We start from the raw sequence: 23,604 nt of genomic DNA, 5'->3' as shown, positions 1-23,604 counted from the left end.
ATATATTGTGCGGGATTACTACTCTTGGAGTGCACTGCATTTTTAACACAAGTGGCTCTGCCTATCAGGACTGACACAAAGCAAATAATACATCACAGCTTCTTGCAGTGAAAGGATGTTGGCTGACTGTTTACCACTCCTATTCAAAGTGCTGTTTCACTGGTTTTGGAACTCAACTGTCATTTTTTATTTTTAAAAGAACAAAAAGTTAGTATACATAAAATTATTTTTGATCATTAAATTACAAATATACACTTTATACTTCTCACGTATATTCGGACGTATTCCGTTCTGAGCACATACCCACTATTGTAATATACTTCCGCTATCCTTTGCTTGCCTTGACATAAGAAGATCCTTTCTATTTGCTGGCTTCATTTGCTTTTGACTGTTCAGTTCGAGTTCGTTCCTCCAGTTGCCCAAAACTTGTTTACTGTATTCTTCCATCCACTCACTTTCTGTAAACAGGTCTTTAAATCTTGTTTTTATCGTGTAACATTTTTGTGCATTCACAGAGGTCAAATGTCAGGCTGTGTCTTCCGGGGAGCTTGGTGTTTATTTTTCCCTTCTCTGACTTCAAAGTGAGAGGATTTATGTGACAATCCTGCTGGGGGCCTGTTTGAGGAAGGCTGTACAGATGTACTTCTTTTCTAGCACACAAAATGTAAATGTCTGTAAATGTCTGTGCTGATGATCAAATCAATACATTGGGTGAATAGATTTGCACACATTACCATTTTTGCTCTGTACACTTTAATCAGTAAAACTGTGTGCTAGTGTATCTCAATTGAAGATGTGTTGTCTGCAATGGCTGTACGCTACCACACCATGCATACTTCACTTAACCCCACTCTACTGTGCACCACCCCACACTATGCCACTCCACTCCACACTGTGCCACTACACTTTTTTCTGCATCTCTCTACTCTACACCTCTCCACTCTACGATATGCCAATGCACTCTACCCCACACTACTATGCATCACTACAAACTTAGCCACTGCACTCTACACTACTCCATTCTACACCACTCTACTCTGCAACGCTGCACTCTATGCCACTGCACTCTACACCATTTTACTCAGGGCCAATACACTCTACGCCAATCTACTCTGCACCAAATCACTCTACACCACTATACTCTATGCTACTGCACTGTACGCCACTCTAGTGTATTCTGCGTCATTACACTCTACACCACTTTATTCTACTATGCACCACTGTACTCCATGCCACTGCTCTCTATGCCACTCTACTCTGCGCCACTGAACTTTACGTCACTGCACTCTGCACCACTGCACTCCAGGTCAATGGCCTCCAGTCCACTCTACTATACAGGACTGCACTCTACAAAAGTGTACTCTGCAACACTGCTCGCTCTGCCACTCTACTTTATGCCACTCTAGGCCACTGAACTCTATGCCACTGAACTCTATGCCACTGAACTCCACACCACTGCACTCTACACCAATCAACTCTAAGCCACTCTAATCTACTCTGCACCACTGCACTGTATGACACTCTATACCACCGCACTCTACACTACTTCCCTGTACTCTGAAAAAATCTACTCTACCACTGTGGGCTACGCCACTCTAGTTCACTCTGTGACATTGCAGTCTACATCACTGCACATTACTGCATTCTATGCCCCCAGTGCACTCTACACCAATTCTCTCTAAACCAATGTACTCAAAACCAACAGTCTACGACACTACACCCTATATCAATCTACTCTGCACCACTGCACTGTACACCACTAAACTCTACTCCACGTCACAGCACTCTACACTGCGCCATTCTACTGTACTCTACGCCAGTGCACTCCTTGCCAATCTAATCTACTGTGTACCCAAGCACCCAGGGCCGGACTGGGAACCAAAACCGGCCCTGGCAAAGTGCTGGGCACTCCCCCCCCCTCCCGGGGGGTTGTGGGTGCCGCCGAGCTCTTTGGCAGGGCCGGTTTTTGGACGATTTTGTTACAGGGCCGATTTTGCAAAAACAACCCTATAACAAAAACGGTTCCCAGGGGCCCAAAACCGGCCCCTACCCGTGCGGCGCACCGGAGGATTGCCCGGGGCCCACTATGGCCACTCCATCCCTGAAAGCACCCTATGATACTGCACTCTACACCACACCAGTCTAGGCCACTCCACTCTATACCACTACATTCTACCCAGCACCACTCCATTCTACACCACTTCACTCTACTCTGAAACAATCTACTTTACACCACTGCACTCTATGCCACCTCACTCTATGCCACTGCAATCGATGCTGTGAACCTCTACACCATTGTACTCTATGCCACTGCGCTCTACTCTGTGCCACTATATTCTACCCTGCATCACTTCACTCTACTCTCAAACAATCTACTCTATGCCACTGCACTATATGCCACTGCTGTACTCTACGCCACTCTACGTCACTCTATGCCACTGCAGTCTAAGCTATGCCACTTTACTCAAAACCAATGCACCCTACGCCACTACACTTAAGTCAACTACTTTGCACCACTGCACTGTATACCTACCACTATACTCTACAACATTCTACTCTATGCCACTGCATGCTACGTCACTCTACACCACTGCACTCTACATCACTGCATTCTACTCCACTCTATTTCACTCTGCACCACTGTACTCTATGTCACTGCTCTAAACACCACTTTACTCTGCAACACTCTACGAGCCTGCACCCTAAGACCCAGTACTCTGACACTCTACTCTGCTTGACTGCATTCTAGGCGACTGAACTCTACACCATTGCACCCAACGCCGCTGAAATTCACTCTGCACCACTCTAATCTATGCCACTGCTCCATGCTACTCCACGTCACTGCACACTACGCCAATGCACTCTACACCACTTTACTCAAAACTAATGCACTCTACACCACTGCCTTCTACTCTGTACCACTAAACTCTACACCACTCCACTGCACTCTACACTACTGCACTCTATGTCACTATACTCTAGGCCACTGAAAATTTTGAAAAAAAAGAAGAAAAATCTTGTATTTTCAAGCAAATTTGAGAAAGCAGGATGGTTAATAAAGCAATTGTGAAAGTGCAGTTATTACATTAATAGATGGCATAACGTAGGTAGCTGCTTATTCAGTATAACCACAGAGCTTCATACATTCCGTCCTATTATGCGCAGGTGCTGAAATCAGACTATAAGACTTTCATGGAAATCTCAGCTCTAAGAGTAGAAGAAGTTGCACAACAGTTGGGAAACAGCCTTCACAAAGCATTGGGAACCACGCCTTACCTTTACCATTAGAACGCATGCGACTATCACGCATGTCTTTCCACACAGATGATAGTGTGAAAGGTGAAACAAAATGTACTTAATATGCCATTTGATCAGTAAAATCTGTGTAGTCTCCAAATAGAACAAATACTACAAAACTTTTATAAACAGAGATAACAATGCATTTCTGAGTACCTCAAGCAGTATTTTTTTTTCAACAAACAAGTAGCAGCATTCACTTTTTGTAAATGAAATCAGCACGTCTGTCTTTCAGTGTAGCAAACTTGTCAATTACTTTCATGTTGAAGTCCGGTATTTTTTGGACTAGCTTGCTCTCTACAGAGAGCATCGCCAAAGCATTGAGTCTTTCCTCTAGCATGGTGTTCCTGAGGAATGTCTTTATGCGCTTAAAGGCTGAAAAACATCGTTCAGCTTCTACTGTTGTCATTGGAGTCGTAATCACAATTTTTAGTAAAGTCACTGTCTCTGTAAGTGAGTTTTCCATATGCAGTTTATGAATTAAACTCAGCAAAGTCAAGGCGCTTGTGGCCTTCCGGTACACAAGCATTCCGTAGAGTACAGTTAACTCCGTTCTCAGCTGCTCTTTTTTGAGCATAGGATATGCTTCCACAGCCTGATTCAGAGCATGCTCAGGGAAGGATTATCATATTGTGCAAACTCTTTACTTTGTAATAAAGTGGCACTCACCAAATGTTTTGTGAATGAAAAACGTTCTTGTGCCTGCACAATTACAATGTCACATATCTCCTTTCCAATTTGAACCAGAGAGGTGATGTTTTGCCTGCGGTTTGCAAAAGTAGAATGCTCCGGCAGTTTGCTCTCTAAATCGTCAACCCCATCTCTCACTTTCTTTATCTTTTGTACAAATGTAGATGTAGCGCCTTTCACAGAGACAGTATCTATGTCTTTTCGTTGAAACTGATCGTATAACGCATCAACATCACGCATTATTTCATGAAATAAAAACAGCAAGAACTGAAACTCTTTGTCTTGTAGTGTTCTAATACAGCCATGGGCTTCATTCTGACTTGTGTGATCAAAGTCTTGTCTGGATCCTATGGCGACAAAACATTTCTCAAGGCCCTCCCTATTTTCAATGATTAAGTTGACTGTACGAATGTGAACGTTCCAACGAGTTGAGGATCCCCTTGGTACGCTTTTGTCCACAATCTCATGAAGGGCTTCTGTTCTTTTGGGGGAACGTGTGAAGAATGCTGCTATGCCTCCGATATCCTGAAAGAAAACTCGTGTCTCTCTGATCTTTGATACCGCCTGTTGCATAATAAGATTGAGTTGGTGGGCGTAACAGTGCACAAAATGAGCATTAGGGTACACATCTCAAATTCGTTTCTGTACTCCACCAAGGCTTCCACTCATTACGGACGCACCATCATAGCTTTGTGCGATAAGTTTTTGTTTTTGAGGCAGGTCCGGGAAAATTAAGTTCAGTTGACACAGTATAGCTTCAGTGATGGTTGCTGCACTAGAGTCTCTTAAATGTGTGAAACCATAGAACCTCTCCACAACGTTTCTGTCACTGTCAAGGTACCGAAACACTAACACGGACTGTGTTTTAGTGGGCACATCAGTGGTTTCATCAGCCTGAATAGCCACAAAGTCTGTGTTTCGCAACTCTTGCATAATATGGCTTCTTATAATTTCGAGCATACAGTCAAGGAGTTCATTTTGTATTGTATTAGAGGTGCCCTTAAAGACTGTAGCACGTGCTAAATGTGTTTCCAAATCCTTGTCTATGGTTGACATTAAATCCACTAGGCCTAGGAAGATCCCAGTTTTGAGGAAGTTTCTGATTCGTCATGGCCTCGCAATGCCAGTTCGAAAGCACCACAGAAACAAATGCAATCAATGATCTTGGATAGATTTTGTCTGTTCTTATCAACAGCTTCATTGTGTTTTTGAATGGATTTGCGATATGCATCATTTATCTGCTGCTCAATTGGTGCGTCTTCCCCCAACATTCCCAGTCTTGTCAGGTTTTCCAGATGATTTCTTGTGAGTGCATGCTTCTTTATTTTTTCAGATATATGCTTTAAGTCCACCATTCCTTGACGTGTCCAAGAAAAGTCACCACCAAACAGCAAGCAGGGGAAGCAGAACAGAGAATTTTTTATAGGGCACCCTGTAAGCCAATCAGCTTTTGTGTACCAGGCATTTGAGAATGTACGTTTTGACATTTTTCCTCTGTCCTGTGTAGTTTGCTGTAGGTTTATTTCAGGCTGATGAGGTCCTAATTGCTTTATCTGTAGTTTTTGTTCAAGTGGCCGTGCCTGGAATGACCTTGCAATCAGCTCTTGTACTGTATTCATGATGGTGTGTTGCTGGCCTTACCAATATATATATTAAAGAAACCTGTCAATAATCAAAGTACACCGTATAAGGTACAGTGCAATAATATCAAATTTCAGTATAAATACATATATCTTGTGCATTATCGTAATACATCTCCAACAGCTCCCCTTTCCACAAAATGACTGCTAAAATACAGCCGTACTGCCTCCTGCCTCTCTGTGCCATAGTGGTTGCTAGAGGCACTGAGACACTGCTTGAGGGCCTGGAGAGTGACCACATACATAGCCCTAACTCCCATGTAAAAATATATATAGCATCAGTTTCCTTACCTTTAACACTGGTGTTTGCTGGGTTGTAGCCGGGGTGAAAGAGCAGCAAAGGAGGTTGGGGTCCTCTTGTTGTTTGCTGAAAAATTGCCCCAAAATGCGGTAATGTTTCAGGTTGTCAGGTGCTGAAAATGAAAAGATAATAATTTATTTTTGAGACAGTAGGGTAATGAAACAAAGACTGTGGGGAAAAAACATAACGCTCCAATTTTTTCCTTGCACTTTGCATGCAGCTCTTACATGACAGTTAATAGCTCGCTGTTGTATGTTAGGATTTTTACTTAGGAACTGCAAGTAACAAAAGGATCTCTCTGACAAAAGCAGTGACTCACTGGCCTATTTACATTATATGCATTTTGTGATCTGCATCAGGTATATGTCCTTTGCAGCAGGCACATTAAGCTTCTGCGCTGCCGCCTGCTGCTATTTCACTACTGGGACCACAAACATAGTCTGGCAGACTGCCATAGGCCAACAACTGATGTTTCTATTTTTTGTTTTATATAGCGAAGTAGACCCGAGACATCGGGCATCAGAGCGCTTTACACGAGCACCAGTTTCGTAACATCACCATTATTGCCTAAATAAACATTAGAATAAAGCTTAAAATCCATGCCGGGTTAATGTGGCCCAACATTGTCAGGAACGTGAAAACCAGAAATCAGATGAAACCAGGCAAGGCATTCAATGGCACAGTTATGAAAAGCACATGCTGGGGGCAAGATACAGGCAGATGAAAGAGGCAAGTGAACCCCTAAGTCCAAGCATTTATTTAACATTGCTCAGCAGTCTGTCACAAGAGTTAAATGGAAGCAAATAATTTATGTATGCTGCTGGGGCAGGCTTCCAGCGGGCTCGTAGACCGAGTTAAGAGATTGTTTCGGTGTTAGATGGAGTTTGTGCAGTTTAAAAGGTGTAAAAGAGAACAATTAACAAAGTGGTAGAAAGAATGCATGAATGAATATCAGCTACAGGCAACCCACTCAGATGCATTCCAGGCCATCGCTTTTCACCCACTGTGCCACCTCTGACTGAGATGAGCCATAGGCAGGGGCACTGGAATTATTTGGCAGGAGAGGGCAAATTATGCGGCAGGGTTGAGTAAATTATGCAGAAGAAAAGGATAGTTTTGCGGGTTTGCTGCACAATTTTTAATAGATTTACTTCGTTTTTTTGTACTTTTTACACTTCTTAACACTGTCTGGGAATTGGGTGCACCTCAGTAGTACTGTTCAATACCCAAATATAGCAATAAGCATCAGAAAGGTGACCGCGCAAAAGTCCTACCACTGCGAGGAATCACGTGAGATGCGTTTTTAGTAACTTTGGAACTGTTTTAGCTAGAAACAAATATTTTTTGGTCAAACTCTGCCGATTATGTAACAGATGATGGATTATGAGGCAAATGGAGCAAATCTATAAATATGCTAAAATTGCTGTGGCTGCACAGTCACATAATTTCAGTGGGTTGTCAGTTAGCCCCACTGTAAGTGAACCACACCTCAAGTCAGGGAATCTCTAACGTTGATGCACCCATCTCTGCAATTCACTACTGCCACCATATCAAGGGTGGACCCCTCGAACCTTGAGTGTTCGGTTCAATGCTTACACAGACACCTTTAAAGTTAAAGCTGTTTTTCATCACTGTCTGTCTGCCTTGAGTTCGACTGCTGCAAAAGTATGTTTCGGGATGGTGTACCCACCTTGTCCACTTGGCGACTTGGGAGGATGATGCACCGGATGCAATGAAAGGTTCGATAGTGGGTATGGTCGTATGGATGCCATGTGCAATAGAAATATCAAGACAACATGATGGCTCGGTGACTGCTGGCATTTCTTCGATCCCTGGCTCCGGCGGCGGCCCTCTCCCCACCTGCCTACTCCACCTGATTTATTACATATTTCATTTGCGCGTGCCCAGCCCATGGCAGCCTGCATCAATCCGACCTGCACTAAATTTACACGAGTGGGAACTGCTCATATGTTCGAGTCCTGGCTCCGCGTGGCTTTTGCTCCTGTCCACCTTTTTAATCAAATCTACCGACCGTATATTTAGACGCGGGCCCTAGGGTGCTCGCCAAGTGCAGCAGGATAGGACATTGAAAAGGCCCTGATATATGGCCACAACAGTTAAACGTGCACTGTAAATACAGGTTGTCAGCTAGCAGAAAAAACATGTATCACGGAACCTAGTAAAGAGTCAAGACATCTTAAGTTAATTTAAAAAATACTTGCTTTACAGAACTACAAGACAAATTACATTACAGCACACCGATGTTGTTGTCGATACATACAGTAGTTAGATTGCGACCGAAGTTAGTAGGACGGAACTTACTGCATATACAAAGAAGCCCCTGAGTGTCTGACCGCTATCACTGCAACTCTCTAGGTCCCCAGCCTGGCTGCACCCCACCCGAGATACGTCACAAACCTGAGTTATTTTTTAATTATGAATTCTACTTTTCCATTCAGGTCAATTCGTTTGAGAGCTTGTTCTTACAATTCCATCACCTCCATCAGACACTCCTAGTACAAACTCAAGACTGGATTTCTCATTCCCATTTCCCAACCCACCTCTCTAAACTTTTTATGCCGCACTGGCCAACCAGACATCTCCGGTTAGCTTCCCAACGCCATCGCTCACTAGCACCGTCAAAGCTGAAACAATTTCAGGAAAGGTCTCTTCCATCACTCACAATCCCATCTGGATATTAACCACAGGGCCTTCCGCAAACATCCCAAGAGCCCCCACCATCACTTTCTGATTCTTATGTGTTCTGAATTTCCATTGGTCACATAAGTGCTTTACAAAAATCAATAAAATAAAATTCACCCTCAGTAGAGGGTGTCATCCAGTGGAAAAAGTTCACCCTCCCACTAGTCCGAATTGGGCCACCTGCCCTCCAGACCTATTAATTCTGTAGAAAAAACATAGCTGCCAAGCAACCTTATGCCACCTGAGATACATTTAGAGAGCCCTGGCTTCTTTCAGCCAGCTGCATTTACTTGTTGTGATAATTGAGCACATATCGGAAACTACAGCCCTCAGAACCCAGTATTGCTGAAGATGTCACACATGATATGAGGTATTTTCAGCGCCTGGATACCCTCGCGGATGACAAGCAGCGCTCCACAAACGGTCAAACCCACCTTACATTTTTAGAACATCGGTCTCCATTGCCTTCTATGGGACCACCCAGCACAGATCCCCTGACTTTTCAGGTTAGGGACTCAGAAGGCAATGAGGTACGTATGGGATTAAACATCTCTAATGCCTACAGTCTCTGAGCGACCACTTTACTAAGATCCGGCCGGGCCGGGGGATCTCCGTGGAAAATCCATGAACACAAAGTTTTTCCAAGCCAAGCAAGTCTCATCGGTGGACATACAATCCAGCCTCAGCGAAAACATCGGTGGGCTTCATGCCAGTATCGAAGCGGGTCGTTTTGAAAACGACCCGCGGGCCGCTTCGATACTGGCACTGAGGCAGCTGTATACATACCTCCGCCGACCCCAATCTTCGCTCATCTGGAAAGCTCTCTCATTCTTCATTTTGACGGTATGAGAGAGTCGAGAGACTCTCTCTCTCATACCGTCAAAATGAAGAATCGGAGCGTCCTGATGCCAAAGAAGTGAAACCGAAAGAGTCGTCTAAAGGCCTGCAAACAGGAAAAGCACCCCGCCGGGCCCCGCCCTCTAATGACGACGAGTCATGACATTTATTTTTTTAACCTCCTAAAAAACAAGATACTCACTAAAAGAAGAGTAGTCGAGTCGACTACTAGTACTTGTACAGTAACGATGAGCAGGCCGCAAAGCACTGTGTAAGAGCAGACAGTAGAGGGCTGCTGGCAAGTGATGCGCACACGACCACTCACTCCAGACCACCACGAGGCGAGTCCCAGGGCCCAGCCCAGAACCGGATCCTACGTCGTCAGCAGCGCCGCACGCCGCAAATGGCCAATCACTGCATGACTACATGAAGTCAGACACAGTGATTGGCCATTGTGCAGTGCGGCTGAGCCACCCACGCGCGGCATCCAATAATGGATTGCCCTGCCCTGCTGCGCGGTGACCAGCCAATCCTTGCGCTGCATGCAGCACCAGGATTGGCTTGGGGGGCACACTAACTGCTCGCCCTGTCGCCCTTGTTAACGCCGGGGCTCCCTAGCACCCCCCTGTCACTATTCTACTAATGGGGGAACTTTCATGCGCATGCTCGGGCTAGTTTCAGCCCCGGGCAGTACTTGCGCAATAGGTATGCCTGCAGTGTCTCGTGGACTCGACTCGTCACCAGCTCGACTGTCACTCACACACTCAGACCAGCCCCGCCGCCCGGCCCAGCTCAGCCCCCTGCGCAGCGCACTCCCGTTTCAGTCGGGAGCTGCCCGGATTCCCTGCAGATAAATAATGTGATGTATTTTAAAAATACTATACAGTGACAATTAATTATACTTGCAGCCGCGGGTCCATGGGCTGGTGGGGCTACGCCCCTACGCCCCAATGGACGCACCGCGGCACCCCTCTCCACGGTACTCAACTCTACTGTATGCCATTCTGAGCCACTTCATAACACTCCACTCTACTCCACTTTATGACACTCCACTCCTCGCCGCTCTCCTTTACCCTACTAACTTTTAAGCATGCTGAACAGAAGCCACTGTGGTCTGGAACATTGCTAAAGCATATGGGCAAAGCCAATAGCTCTTGAATAAGTGATACCTATTGGCTTTGCCAATGCTTTTTTTGCTATTGCTGGCAGGGGCAAGGCAACACGAGGGAGGGTGAAAGTGAGAAATTAACATGAGGAGGCAAAATAGTACCTGATTCACACTGTGAGCAGTAATTGGAGACCAGAGGGACACTAATCAAACTAAATTAATCTGTGCTTGGGCCATGCGCTACAGAAAGAGAGGAAGTGACGCTTGCTAAGTGCTGCCCAATTAGAAGGCAGCAAAGAACAGTGGCAACAATGAATAGTACACAATGGGCAGGTCCGAATCCCATTATTAAACAGAAAAGTCTTGGAAGTGAGAGCGCGCAGGCTCAGCCTATAAAAGGTAGCACAAAAAAAAAATGTTTTCTTTCTTAAACATAGTTTTCTGGGGGAAATTTGTCGAGAATGGGTTGAAACAAAAGGAGGGTAGGGGAAAACACGTGGACGAAAGAGTGATACAGAGATCAGTGAGACGGGCCAGAAAACCACAGGGGTGAAAGAGAACACAGGTGCCACAAGGGGTTGTACAGAAGCACACAGCAACTTGGAGCACAGGAGTTACACAGAAGCTCAAGAGACTGACTTGGGTTTGAGAGAAGCGTACAAGGGAGAGAGATAAAACACAGGCTCTCTCGTGGAGTTCTTCACAGATAAGAAAAAAATACTTCCTTACAAGCAAGCACTAGTTGAAAAATACAATGCCCCAATTAGAGAGGCTTGTAAAAATACGATGCTCCTCGGGAGGGACACACACAAGTTGGACGGGCAAAAGCAGCCAAAGCCAGCAAATAAAAAGAAAACTACTCTGAGTGACAAAAGGTATAGCCAATGGTAAGCAATGGGTGGAATGCATTCCTAAGTCATCTTTCAGAATGTCTCCAATATGTCTTTGCAACCAGATAGCTATGTTGTCTGGTGGGCTTCGACCTAAAAAAACACTACTGGCAGCTGAAAATGAGGCTTCCCTGTGATACCCTGCTAAACTGAAGGTGCGGGCTCTACTTGATCGAAAAAAGGCACAGTGAAACAAAAAATTGTTATTGTTATTGTTATTGTTATTTTTGATTTGTAGCGCGCCCAATCACCTACAGGTCTCTAGGCGCTCGGAAATCACAAGAACAACAACTTAGCAAAGACAGAAAAGCAACCATTAGTCTATATTGCGCTCACGGATCTTCTAAACAGCAATGTTTTTAACACCCGTCTAAAGCGTAGGAGATTCTCTTCCCTGCGCAGCGGCTCGGGTAGTTCATTCCACAGCTGCGGGACTAGCACAGAGAAGGCTCTCCCACCCTTAGTTACCAGTTTGTACCGGGGACAGACCAGTAGTTGAGAATCCGAAGATCTTAGAGATCTCAATGGGCTGTACACCGCCAGGCGATCCTTGATGTAGGCAGGTGCCAGGCCATAGATTGCCTTATGAGCTATACACAGATTCTTAAATTCTGCTCGCTCTTTAATAGGGAGCCAGTGCAGGCTCTGTAGCAGGGGAGATGCTTTCGATCGTCTTGGTAGTCTAAAAATAAGACGTGCAGCATCGTTCATAACAACCTGTAGCCTGTATATCAAAATTTTTGGCAGGCCAAGATAGAGGGCATTTCCGTAATCTATACTCGAGATCACGGTGGCTGCTACGATTGAGCGCATCATGGATTGGGAGAGAACGGGGGCTAGCTTACGTAGCTGCCGGATGATGTTGGTGCAATTTCCCACCACCGAGGAGATCTGACTGACCATCGATAAATCACAGTCCAATTTGATCCCCAGACTCTTTACGTTCAGGCTAGGTTTTGGAGCGGGGCCTCACTCCGCGGGCCAATAAAGGTCTCCCCATGGGGAGGTGGCAGATGGAATCACCAATACCTCGGTCTTGTCTGGGTTGATTTTCAAAAGATTTCCCGTCATCCATTGGACCGTGTACCTCAAGATGTTCTGGGTTTGGAGTTGTGCGGCACTTGTGTTATCGACACTCAGCAACAGCTGAGTGTCGTCCGCATAGTTGAATACTGTGCAGCCCATGCTCGCCAAAGAAGCAATCAGAGGTTGCAGGTAGAGATTAAATAGAAGTGGGGACAGGGCCGAGCCCTGAGGTACCCCACATTCTAACGTCCCCACCTCAGAGATTTCATCCCCAAGTTGTATCCTTTGGGTCCTTCCCGAAAGGAAGGATTGCAACCATCTGAAGGCCCGGCCTTTGATACCAAAGTTCCTCAGCCTCTCCAGAAGCAACGCATGGCTGACGGTATCGAACGCCGCTGAAAGGTCTAACAAAATCAGGGCGCTCGGTTTCTTACCGTCAGCCAGACCTCTCAATTCATCCAGCACCGAGAGCATCACCAACTCGGTGCTGTGATGGGCTCGAAACCCTGCTTGTCGTTCATGAAGTAGGTGGTAAGACTCCAGGTACATGGACAGGGATTTTAATACATGTTGTTCCAGTATTTTTGAGAGGAATGGCAACTGAGAGATAGGCCTATAGTTCTTTAGCACAGCGGGGTCTGCGCCTGGTTTCTTTAGCAGGGGTCTTACGCGTGCTTCCTGAGCTCAGCTGGTATGTGCCCTGTCTCCAAAGATCCATTAAGGAGGAAGATGATGCGTTCCTCCAGCAAAGGGCGGGCTAGCTGGAAGACTCTTGGTGGACACGGATCTGCTGGAGATCCGGATTTAATTCGACCCATCAGCTGCTCCAAGCTCAGTGTATCAATCTCTGGAAACAGTGCGATGGTACAGTCAGACGGTTTATGAGGGGCTATCGGCGTGGCCATCCCATTTGCCATGCCACTTTTTATCTCTTGGATAATAGTTCTCACTTTCTCCAAGAAATATCCATGAAAGGCATTGCAATTTAAAGGAGACTGGGAGTTATCGGGTTTTTTACTCAATTCCGACAAGATCTTAAAGGTCTCCTTCTGGACATTGGCTGCCTTGCTTAGGCGAGCCTCATAGTATTCAGCTTTTGCTAGAGCAATAGACTTTTTGTATAGATTGAGAGAGGTTCAATAGAGGTTTCTAGCTGAGGCCTGTTTAGTTCTCCTCCATCGTCTTTCTATCGCTCTAAGCTTCCTTTTATGGTCCCTCAGTGATGGCGTAAACCATGGAGCCCCTTTACCAGGTCCTTTTAATAGCTTTGTTCTCCTAGGTGCTATCTGATCAATAGCTAGGGTTAGGCTCTGCGTTAGATCCGCATAGTCCCGGTCCAAGCTATAGTCGGGACTCGAGGTCCGATCCCTTGGCAGGAGTACCTTGGTCAGGGTTAGCAAATCAACCTCTGCCCAATTACGGATACTCCTCACTTCCAGTGGTAGGTTATTTCTAGGGCCGTTAATGCGTACCTCACAAGATATTAAATAATGATCAAACCATATACAAGGGGCAACGTCTTTAAGGGCCACATTTGGATCGGTGGTCCACACAAGGTCAAGAACATGACCTTTATTGTGTGTGGGAGCCTCCACAAGTTGTTTAAAACTTAGGGCTGACATCAAGGTGTCCAATTGGCGCATAGGCAGGTCCCAGTGGGACTCATCCCAATGTAGATTAAAATCTCCTGTTACTACAATTTTGGTATAACGGGTACATAAGTCCGACATAATGGGACCAAATAAATCATGGAACAATGGGGTTGCATTGGGTGGGCGATAGACAGCTAGCACCACCCAGCATGAATTATTCACAGTGACTTTCACCCCAAGCAGATCAGCTAAATCGACTGTCTCTGACAGCAGACTTTCCACTGACAGAGTCTTTTTAAAAAGAAACGCTACCCCTCCCCCCGTGCATTTCCTGGGCGATTATGCCATATCGCATCATAGCCGCTTGGGAGGGCGGCGATGATGTCCGGCATCGAGTTATCGCCCAACCAAGTCTCTGATAGAGTCAGTATGTCTATGTCATTGTCCTGCAACAAGTTATAGATTTCTACATGGTGATAGTGGAGCGAGCGGGTATTTAAGCTAGCTATTTTCAATGAGGAGTGCCGCCCTAAGGGGATCACATTAAGGGGGGCAGAAATCGCGTACTTTCTGAGTTTCAGTAAGGTTGCACAATCCACGCGTGCCTCACCTATATCCAAGTTACGCAACTCTTCCGAGGAGTAAATACGCCGTTGGCCAGAAGTCCCCGCCCCCGGGCCCGTCCGTGCGCGGACGGGCGTAGACGAGCTGGACTCTGGCGTGACTCCGGCGACGCTCCGGCGAGCCCGCCGCGCGTGCCCGCTGCGCGTCAGCATGGCTGCCTTAAGTACCGGTCTAGCGTCCTTCTGACGACTAGACCGCCCCAATCCTTAGCCCTCACCCAAGATGTCCGCCGTTCTGGCAGTGTGGTGTAATTCAGAGTGGGGAGAGGGATCCGCTCCAAACGCGGTGTTTCACCAATTTTAAGTGCAGGTATGCGGTCAGTGAGAAATGCAGTATTTAAAAGCAGGGTATAAAGTGCCAAATCATTCCCAAATAAACAGACAAAAACGGGAGTTTTTTAAATGTGCTGCAGTGCTCCTGGTGAGCGCGCTATGCTCTACAGTCTGGCAGAGCTTCTCTGTCTCGCCAGATATCAAAACGGCAATTCCCAAGTATTCGGCCGCCTATTTTGCCTGCCTTAAGTACCGGTCTAGCGTCCTTCTGACGACTAGACCGCCCCAATCCTTAGCCCTCACCCAAGATGTCCGCCGTTCTGGCAGTGTGGTGTAATTCAGAGTGGGGAGAGGGACCTGCTCCAAACGCGGTGTTTCACCAATTTTAAGTGCAGGTATGCGGTCAGTGAGAAATGCAGTATTTAAAAGCAGGGTATAAAGTGCCAAATCATTCCCAAATAAACAGACAAAAACGGGAGTTTTAAAATGTGCTGCAGTGCTCCTGGTGAGCGCGCTATGCTCTACAGTCTGGCAGAGCTTCTCTGTCTCGCCAGATATCAAAACGGCAATTCCCAAGTATTCGGCCGCCTATTTTGCCTGCCTTAAGTACCGGTCTAGCGTCCTTCTGACGACTAGACCGCCCCAATCCTTAGCCCTCACCCAAGATGTCCGCCGTTCTGGCAGTGTGGTGTAATTCAGAGTGGGGAGAGGGATCCGCTCCAAACGCGGTGTTTCACCAATTTTAAGTGCAGGTATGCGGTCAGTGAGAAATGCAGTATTTAAAAGCAGGGTATAAAGTGCCAAATCATTCCCAAATAAACAGACAAAAACGGGAGTTTTAAAATGTGCTGCAGTGCTCCTGGTGAGCGCGCTATGCTCTACAGTCTGGCAGAGCTTCTCTGTCTCGCCAGATATCAAAACGGCAATTCCCAAATTTCCAAAAATGGAGGAATGGCCAGAAAAGAATTGAAATCTGAAGGTCTACTGGATCGATGAACGACCTGACTCCCCGGAGTAGTGGAATTTCATTGATTGAGTGTTGTTTAGAGTTAAGAATACAATGTTATTAGTATTTTCTTCTTCCTCCCTTCTCCATCTTGACTTATCTTTCAGTCCCCTTTCTTAAATGGACTGCAGTAATGCAGTGTGGAATACATCACAAAACACTACTAACAGTATAGGAGCACGGTGATGAATCAATGGTTATTAACGGGCAATATATTGCTCAGTGGTTTTACCTGTGTGAGGTGGTTTGCTAATTGTATTTTGCCCAATAAAAACCTGAAGGAGTGGGTGTGGAATGTTCCAGGCCTTCCCTCAATCAAAAATGAATCTGGCAGGCTCATACCACAGTCTCCATTTTGTCAGCCACCCATATAAGAGTTCGAAGATGGACTCTTATCTACAAACAGGAAAGCACAAGACACACACACTCCGCGATCCCACTAATTCGTTCATGCAGAGTAGACAGGCACTCTCAATACAAGAAGTAAATAGATATAGTAATGGACCCAGTTCAGGGGGACTAAGCAGGCCTTTTTAACAAGAGAGACCAGTATGTATGGCTCCATTAAAGATCCCTTGCTAAAATTCAAGAGCTTTTGGCACCTCTGGAACGCAGATATTGTTCACGTCATTAGATCTTAAATCAAGTTGTTATTAAATCTAGCTGTAGGGAAGCTGCAGGCATTCGACTACTTTTAATACACTTAATTTGGCATTTCACTACTCCAGAATGCTGTCAGTGGCGTAACGAAACTTGAGGGGGCCCCCCTGCAAGGTACGTTAGAGGGGCCCCCCTCCACAGTGGCGGCTGGTGACATTTGAAAGTGGTGAAGCGTAAAGTTTGTTTTGTAATGCACCGTGGCAGTGAGCGTGTCCGACAACCTAAGAATGATCCGGGGGGTAGAAAAGTTTGAAAAAAGAGTGGGCAAATGGTGCATTTTCAAGCACATTTGAGAAAGCAAGAAGGTTAATAAAGCAATTGTGGAAGTGCAGGTATTACATTAGTAAAGAGATATCATATAATAACATAGGTAGCTGCTTATTCAGTATAACCAGAGCGCTTCATAACAGACTTCGAGATACAATTTCTCAGATTTTTTTATTTAACAACCAACCAACTAAACAGGTCACAAACTATCAGCATTCAAGAAGAAATTTTTTGGATTAACGTATTGCCTGCCTGGTGATGATGGTGATATGATATTCTACCTGGCAAATCCCATGCCATGGGGGGGGAGGGGTGGAATAAGAGAAGATATCCATATTGTGGACTCATTTAGTTAATCATTCAAAAGACCACAGCAGGAGTCACACATCCAGACTAGAAATATAAAAGTGTACAAAACTGATGCAACAACTTAAACATCTAAGCATTGAAACCATTGTTGTGGGCTTGACTTTAAAATGTGCCTTTCCAGTTTTGGTCATGTTTGGATGAGACTGCACAGTAGAGGTTTGCGTCAGCACCACCTCATCCATTTATTTAACTAAACTATATGAAACAGTGTAGTGCTGTTGACTGCCATGTACACAGGTCTTGTCTAGTGTCCTGGTCCTGACTTTGCCACATGTAGTGGTTGGTTTCATAGCTGTAAAGAAGGCAGAAAGCATGAAGCTTTGGGTGCAAACCTCACATTTGCTGCACATGGATCACCATGGAGGAGGAGTCCACTCTCATAGACCATTGTGTGACATGTAGCTCTTTATTCCAAATGCAATTGGACTGCAACATTTGTTACCTTTACACACACAGTACACTCATTTTATCACTCATGGGAGGATGAAGGTCTAAGTCTGTCCTGAAGGTAGTCAGACCATAGCCCGTAGGTTTAATGCAGTGTTCTACTGACACGTTAACCCACTAAATTACCCTACTAGAAAAGCAAGGGACACCGGGAGTTCTGGTGACACCTAATTCAAAATGAAGCCAATGTGTCTGTAGTGTTACACAAGCATGCCCTTGGAATGAAATCATTAAGTGTTACATGACACCACCTAAAACACAAGCACAAGTATCAGAACTAGAAAAAATGTGCCATTGCAGGGATTTTCAGCTTTAGTGTGAAATGCTTTACGGAGCACTGCCTCCCAAATCACTTCAGTCCAGGAGCGATTTTTAACACGGCAAGTGGTTTGGCAGATGGGAGGAGGAGGTTTACCATGGCAGAGATTAAGGGTGAAAGGCAATGGGAAATAGGACAGGAGGAATACCTGTGAGGCTGTGACTCCTGAATTTTCATGGCTGAAGTCCAGGCAATTTCTTTATGAAATGCACAGGCGTTGCACCTTGGTGCATATGCGACTTGGTGAGAGTTTAGGAAAGGCCCGAGTGTAGCAGCAACATGTATTAAAAAAACTCTGGGCCTTCACAGATTTTTTAAATTTACAATCTCCACAAAACTATAAGAGACGCTTAATTGTGAACCTTCGATGAGCCTTACAGTTCCACAGTCGAGCTCCAAAGCCCCATACAGTGTGGAGGCCCTGTCTGAATCAGGCCCAAAGTACCAATACTGGCTTCAGCCTGCCACCCTTTTTGCACCCAGGATGTGATGTTACGGCCAGAGCTGCCTATTTAGGAACTGGGGAACCAGGTTTAATTCTTACTTGAATTGTCTGCATTTCTGGGCATATCAGTTAATTTCACATCTGTCTATGAAAAATAAGGGGGACCTTGTGTAATGTAACTGGTGCTCATAAAGCGCTCTATTACTTCGGGTCGAGTTTGCGGTATATAAAAACTGCAAAAAGAGGTTGAAAACAAAGCCTTAACATAATGAATGACAAATAGATACTCATTTAGTGGCCGATTTCTACAAAGCGAAACCAGAAAATATTGATAAATCATGGCTACCCCACTTAAATGGTGTGATCATAGCCAAATATTTTATTTTTCCAAAACTCAATTTTCTTCATTATCACATATGCGTGCACTTTTAAATATGTGAGTTCAGAATATCAGTTGTACAAATGGTGTGGCTAAAAAAGTCAAAGTATTATGAAAGCTTTACCCTCAGGTAGCTACAGATAAAATAACTTGCAACTTAAATGAAATTGTTTTTTTTTTAAATGATAGTGGCAAATGCACTGTAGTACATTATGAAAGTCTATTAGTTAATACACTGCAGAGGTCTCTGTGTAACCAGAGAGCCACAGAGTGACATCGTAGTGCAGTGGAGAATAGCTACTTGGGTATTTCGAGTGCCACGAGGTTAGTCTGTGACAGAAAGCACTGAGATTTTGTAATTCACTTTTTTAAACTTGCAGTACACACATCAGAAGATATTCTGGTACAAAATGCTTAAAAGGTTAAGATAAAAATACATATTTTAAGAATACTGAGACTGTACGCATTTTTAGGTCTCGTCCTTTTCCATTGCGAAGCAATGGGAAATGGGGGAGAATTCATGTGCTCCATCGGATAGTCAAACCACCGCTTTTCTCCGTGGCGTTTTCTTCAAGTGCACGTACAGGCACGCGCGGCACGCGCATTTGGCCCATACACTTTCATGGCCATCTGTTCCTGTTTCTTCACAGTGCATGTGAGTCAGAGTCAGTCACGTGACCACGTGACCACACAAGCACGCGCTTTTCCCTCCCCACATCAAAGGCATCAGCTGCCCTCCCACAGGCTTTCCCAGCGTGCGCTCGGCCGGCCTCTGCAAAGTTCTCCTCCCCTAATTAATCACATCACTTTTTCACGGCCGCAGACCATGACTCGACAGTCCTGCCCCGCCCCGCCCCCTGCTTCACGGCCATCTGTTCACTCAGATTTCTCCTCCCCCTCCCCAGCCAGCTTCCTCCAGGCCGTGTTCCCTCCCACATTTCCTCCTCTCTGTCCCTCTCTCTCCGTACATCCTTTAACTTTCTTTGAAGGAATCTGACTTTCTTCATGAACGTATATTCCTACCTTCGTTTAAGCTTTCATCGTCCCTTAACCGTGACTGTTTTTTGCTGATCTTTCATCCAAGTACTACTCGTCCTTTTGGCTAACTCAGATTGTTGCCCAGTGACTCTTTGTCACACTTTCTGCCTTTCTCTCTGCTCTTCCGTGACCCGTGTAGACTTTTTTTTGGCTCTTTGCTTTTGCAGGCCGTGTCTCTTTTTTTTTTACTTTCCACGTTTACTCACTTCTTGTTTTACTTTCTGGTTTGGAACTTTTTTTTCTTTTCACACGTGAACGCTTGTTTCACTTTCTGCTCAGGAACTATGAACAGCTCTTCACACAGCATGGACCGGATTCCCAGTGGCCGCACTTCCACTGCTGTTTGCTGGCCTGCTCGCTCTCCTCCCCCGCTCTCGGGCTCCCTTGGTTGTGTTTGCCTACCTCTCCTCACATTTTCTCAGGCTTGATGAAAGATTTGCATACTTGGCTATTTAATACCCGAGAACTTCCAATTTCCTAGCGCTCAGCGCTGCCTACCCCCACCCCACACACACACCGAGGAATGCTGACTGGACTGAAAGTTGTAAAATGAAATTATGGCGGAGCCGAGTCACAAGTTATCTAAGTTCCATTGTGCGCACAATTTTGTTTCTTGTTTGCCTCACCTTGTGCATCAAAACAGCGCACACTTCACGGACACTGTGCTTCATTTTTCGGTCAGTATTTGCATCTCTGGTTTAATTATTGTTTTACTTTAGAGGCTGTGCACCTTCTATCAACGTGCCCATTTTTATTTTCACCATAGCGTCTTGTTTCCTGCTTATGGCAGAGCCTGCTCACCCTGTGCCATCTCTTCTTATACCCCGTCCCCACCACCCCTCCCAGATCGCTGCTTGAATTTAAAGTGATTTGCCCAAAATCACAGGACACTGCTTTCATTTTCAACATTGCATCTTGTTTCCTGCTCGTGGCAGCCTGCCCAGCCTGTGCCATCTCTCCCTACCCCTTCACCCTGCCCCCACCACCTCTCCAAGATGGCTGCTTGTATTTTAAGTGATTTACGATTTTACCCAAAATCACAGGATGTTGAGCTGATGCAGAGACTTGAACTCCCGAGTCTGCAGCTCTGACCGTATGCCCTTCACAGCATGTTTGATGCCGTTTCGTTGCTGTTTTTTTAAATGTTGACAGATGGAGTCATTTATAAGCTCAAGTGCTGTTCCAGTCATATTGCGTGCCATCTCTCCCCACCCTCCTCACCGCTTTTATTTTCACCATCACGTCTTGGTTCCTGCTCACCCTGTGCCGTCTCTCCCTACCCCTTCATCCCGCCCCCACCACCCCTCCGAGATCACTGCTTTTATTTTAAGTGATTTGCCCAAAATCGCAGGACACCACTTGCTTATCAGCGGCTCGGCACCCTGAAAGTTCCAGGCCGCACAATATACTGTATTACTAAAACCGTATAAGGTCCCAACGTCGAGACCTATTGCATTGCAAATGCTTGTTTTTACATTACTATCCCTTCAACACCATGCCAATTAAATTCACTCACTGCACAGCTCACTTGTTAACTCTTTGCACTACCACTCAAAAAGAATGTCTTTGCCATCACAAACCTTTGATCAATTAAAGCCAGTACGCTTACTAACTCCCAAGCATCCTTTACATTTGCAGATGTTTCCCATTACATTTGCAGATTAACTAGTAGGCCACATTTGCATTTCTTTCAGGCAGAAGGCACACTCTCTGCCAGGCTTTGGGGTTACAGCACAGGAGACGTGTTCAATGACACTTCAGTTAAAGCACTTAATTTAAACTAGTTGAATGAATCGTTCCCACTGCTGCTACTCAAGAGGAAATAGAGGTTAAAGGAGAGAGTGACAGGCCAAGGGCAGTGGGGGTAAGGAAGGGGTTTAGGGAGGGAAAGTTGAGCAGACTTTCCGACACCCAAGGTGGACTAAAAGTACTTACCAGTTACTAGTAGTCATGTTGCCAGGAGTCGGTGTCTCATCAGAACAGTGCCCAGTGCATCCTTTCAATGAGGCCCAGCTGCAACTCCTGAAGTCGCCTCTCAATTACAGCTGTTTAGAGCACATGACCGCTCTGACGTCAGGTCATTTTACAGATGCTGCAACCCTTCCCTTTCCAAGACGTCACACTGTGACGACTTAGTCTGATGTCCATCGACGCTTTTGATATAATTTAAAATAGGATGGTAATTGCTTTTATAATTACCATCCATATAGCGCATTAATTAACTGGAAGGGCGTAGCCCCTCTGCCCACTCCCAGAAACCGCCGCCTCCAAACTGAATCAGGAACTCTCCGCATACCTGCCAAGGTTTCAGATTGCTATGTGTGACATTGTCATAATTTCAGTGGAATTATGAGTGACATTTAAACGACTATGAGTGACACTTTCTCACAGGCAAAATCAAGCAATGAAGACAAGGGAAACATACAATTACATCCATTTGAGCAACGAGAAACTCTTAAGATCTTAAAACATATATGCAAAGCAACGTAGGTCTGCGAGACCTAAAAAGGATCTTTGTAACAAAGCACTGATCTATTTACATTATATGCACTCCTGATCTGCATGGAACAGGCATATTTACCATTTGCTCTACTTTATAATCAGTCAAAACTTCCAATAGACAAAATGATCACATTCCAGGAAGAACATTAATCACAGAGTTAGCGTGACATTTTTATTGTTGTATGAACATGTATGGAGGAAAGTAAGGGGGCGGCAGGTGCTTTTAAAACTAAAATACTTGCAAACACTGCGAACACTACTTGCAGTCATTAACAATGTATTGGCTCCTAATTGATTGTAATCGTTCTCCTTTGACAAAGTACAGCCATCCATAGTTATATTCTAGAGGTCGAGCCGCGTATACAATCAAGTAAAAGTTTAATTAACAAATAGATATTTACTATGGTTCCGAAGGCAACCTTAGGGAATCTTCCAAAGTCTAACAGGCCGGAAAAGGGGACCAGTGTCCCGAGGAAAAAGCTCAGACTGGAAAATATAAAGCTTTACCGGAGGCAGGAGGTGAAAGAAGCTGGTGCAGTCAGAATGCGTGCGTTTTCTACACAGAAAATGTTCGCTACGACCGAGGACTAGTCATCGTTCAACCTAACATTTGCATCTCATTTAACACAGAGCCTTAGCACACGATATAGCACTTTACATTTTCAGTTCAACAAGCTATTAAAAATATATTGTGAAACAGCTTAGAAAATTAAGATGCGCCTACTTAAATCACCTTAATACCAGCAGTGCATTGTGTCCGTGAAGTCATGACCCAACGGGTGCTGCCACACCATGCTACCACCATGCTACCTGTAGAGCTGGCAGCTAGTGGCACGTGTAAGTCTGCAGATACCACGGCCCCGGCCCCTGCCCAGCAAAAATGCAACAGAACGTGCATGGCTAAAGATGATCCCGAGGGCTGGTGTTCTCCTGCTGGGCCCGGGTGCAGCGTGATCAGCGCTGCCATAATTGCCTCCCAGTCCAGCAGCCAACTTAATATCCAACCTGCGCAGAGTGCGCACGCTCGTACCTGTCTCAGGAGTAGCCATTGGGCCCCTCCTGTGACGTCTATTAGTATTAACAGTTCTGCCACTGAGCGCGCAGCTACAGCTGCTTCAGTCAGGCAATTTGAAAGAGGACAACGGTGATGCAAACACCATCTAAATAGAACACGGCGCTATCACTTCAGAGA

The 23,604-nt window shown here is 45.4% G+C and overlaps 1 long non-coding RNA gene across 1 annotated transcript; it reads right to left on the bottom strand.

The window, feature by feature from the left end:
* Positions 1–1,086: 1,086 nt before the first annotated feature.
* On the bottom strand, positions 1,087–23,428 carry LOC144772818 (uncharacterized). Its single transcript, XR_013599855.1, has 3 exons — positions 23,146–23,428; positions 5,919–6,040; positions 1,087–5,649 (listed from the first exon to the last, which is right to left on the bottom strand). It is a non-coding gene; the product is annotated as an uncharacterized LOC144772818 (long non-coding RNA).
* Positions 23,429–23,604: the final 176 nt, after the last annotated feature.

The sequence above is a fragment of the Lissotriton helveticus genome, chromosome 1_1, assembly GCF_964261635.1.
Source record: "Lissotriton helveticus chromosome 1_1, aLisHel1.1, whole genome shotgun sequence".
In the NCBI taxonomy this organism is placed as follows: domain Eukaryota; kingdom Metazoa; phylum Chordata; class Amphibia; order Caudata; family Salamandridae; genus Lissotriton; species Lissotriton helveticus.
The sequence above is the reverse complement of the archived record's forward strand: the minus strand, read 5'-3'. Positions and strand labels throughout refer to the sequence as shown.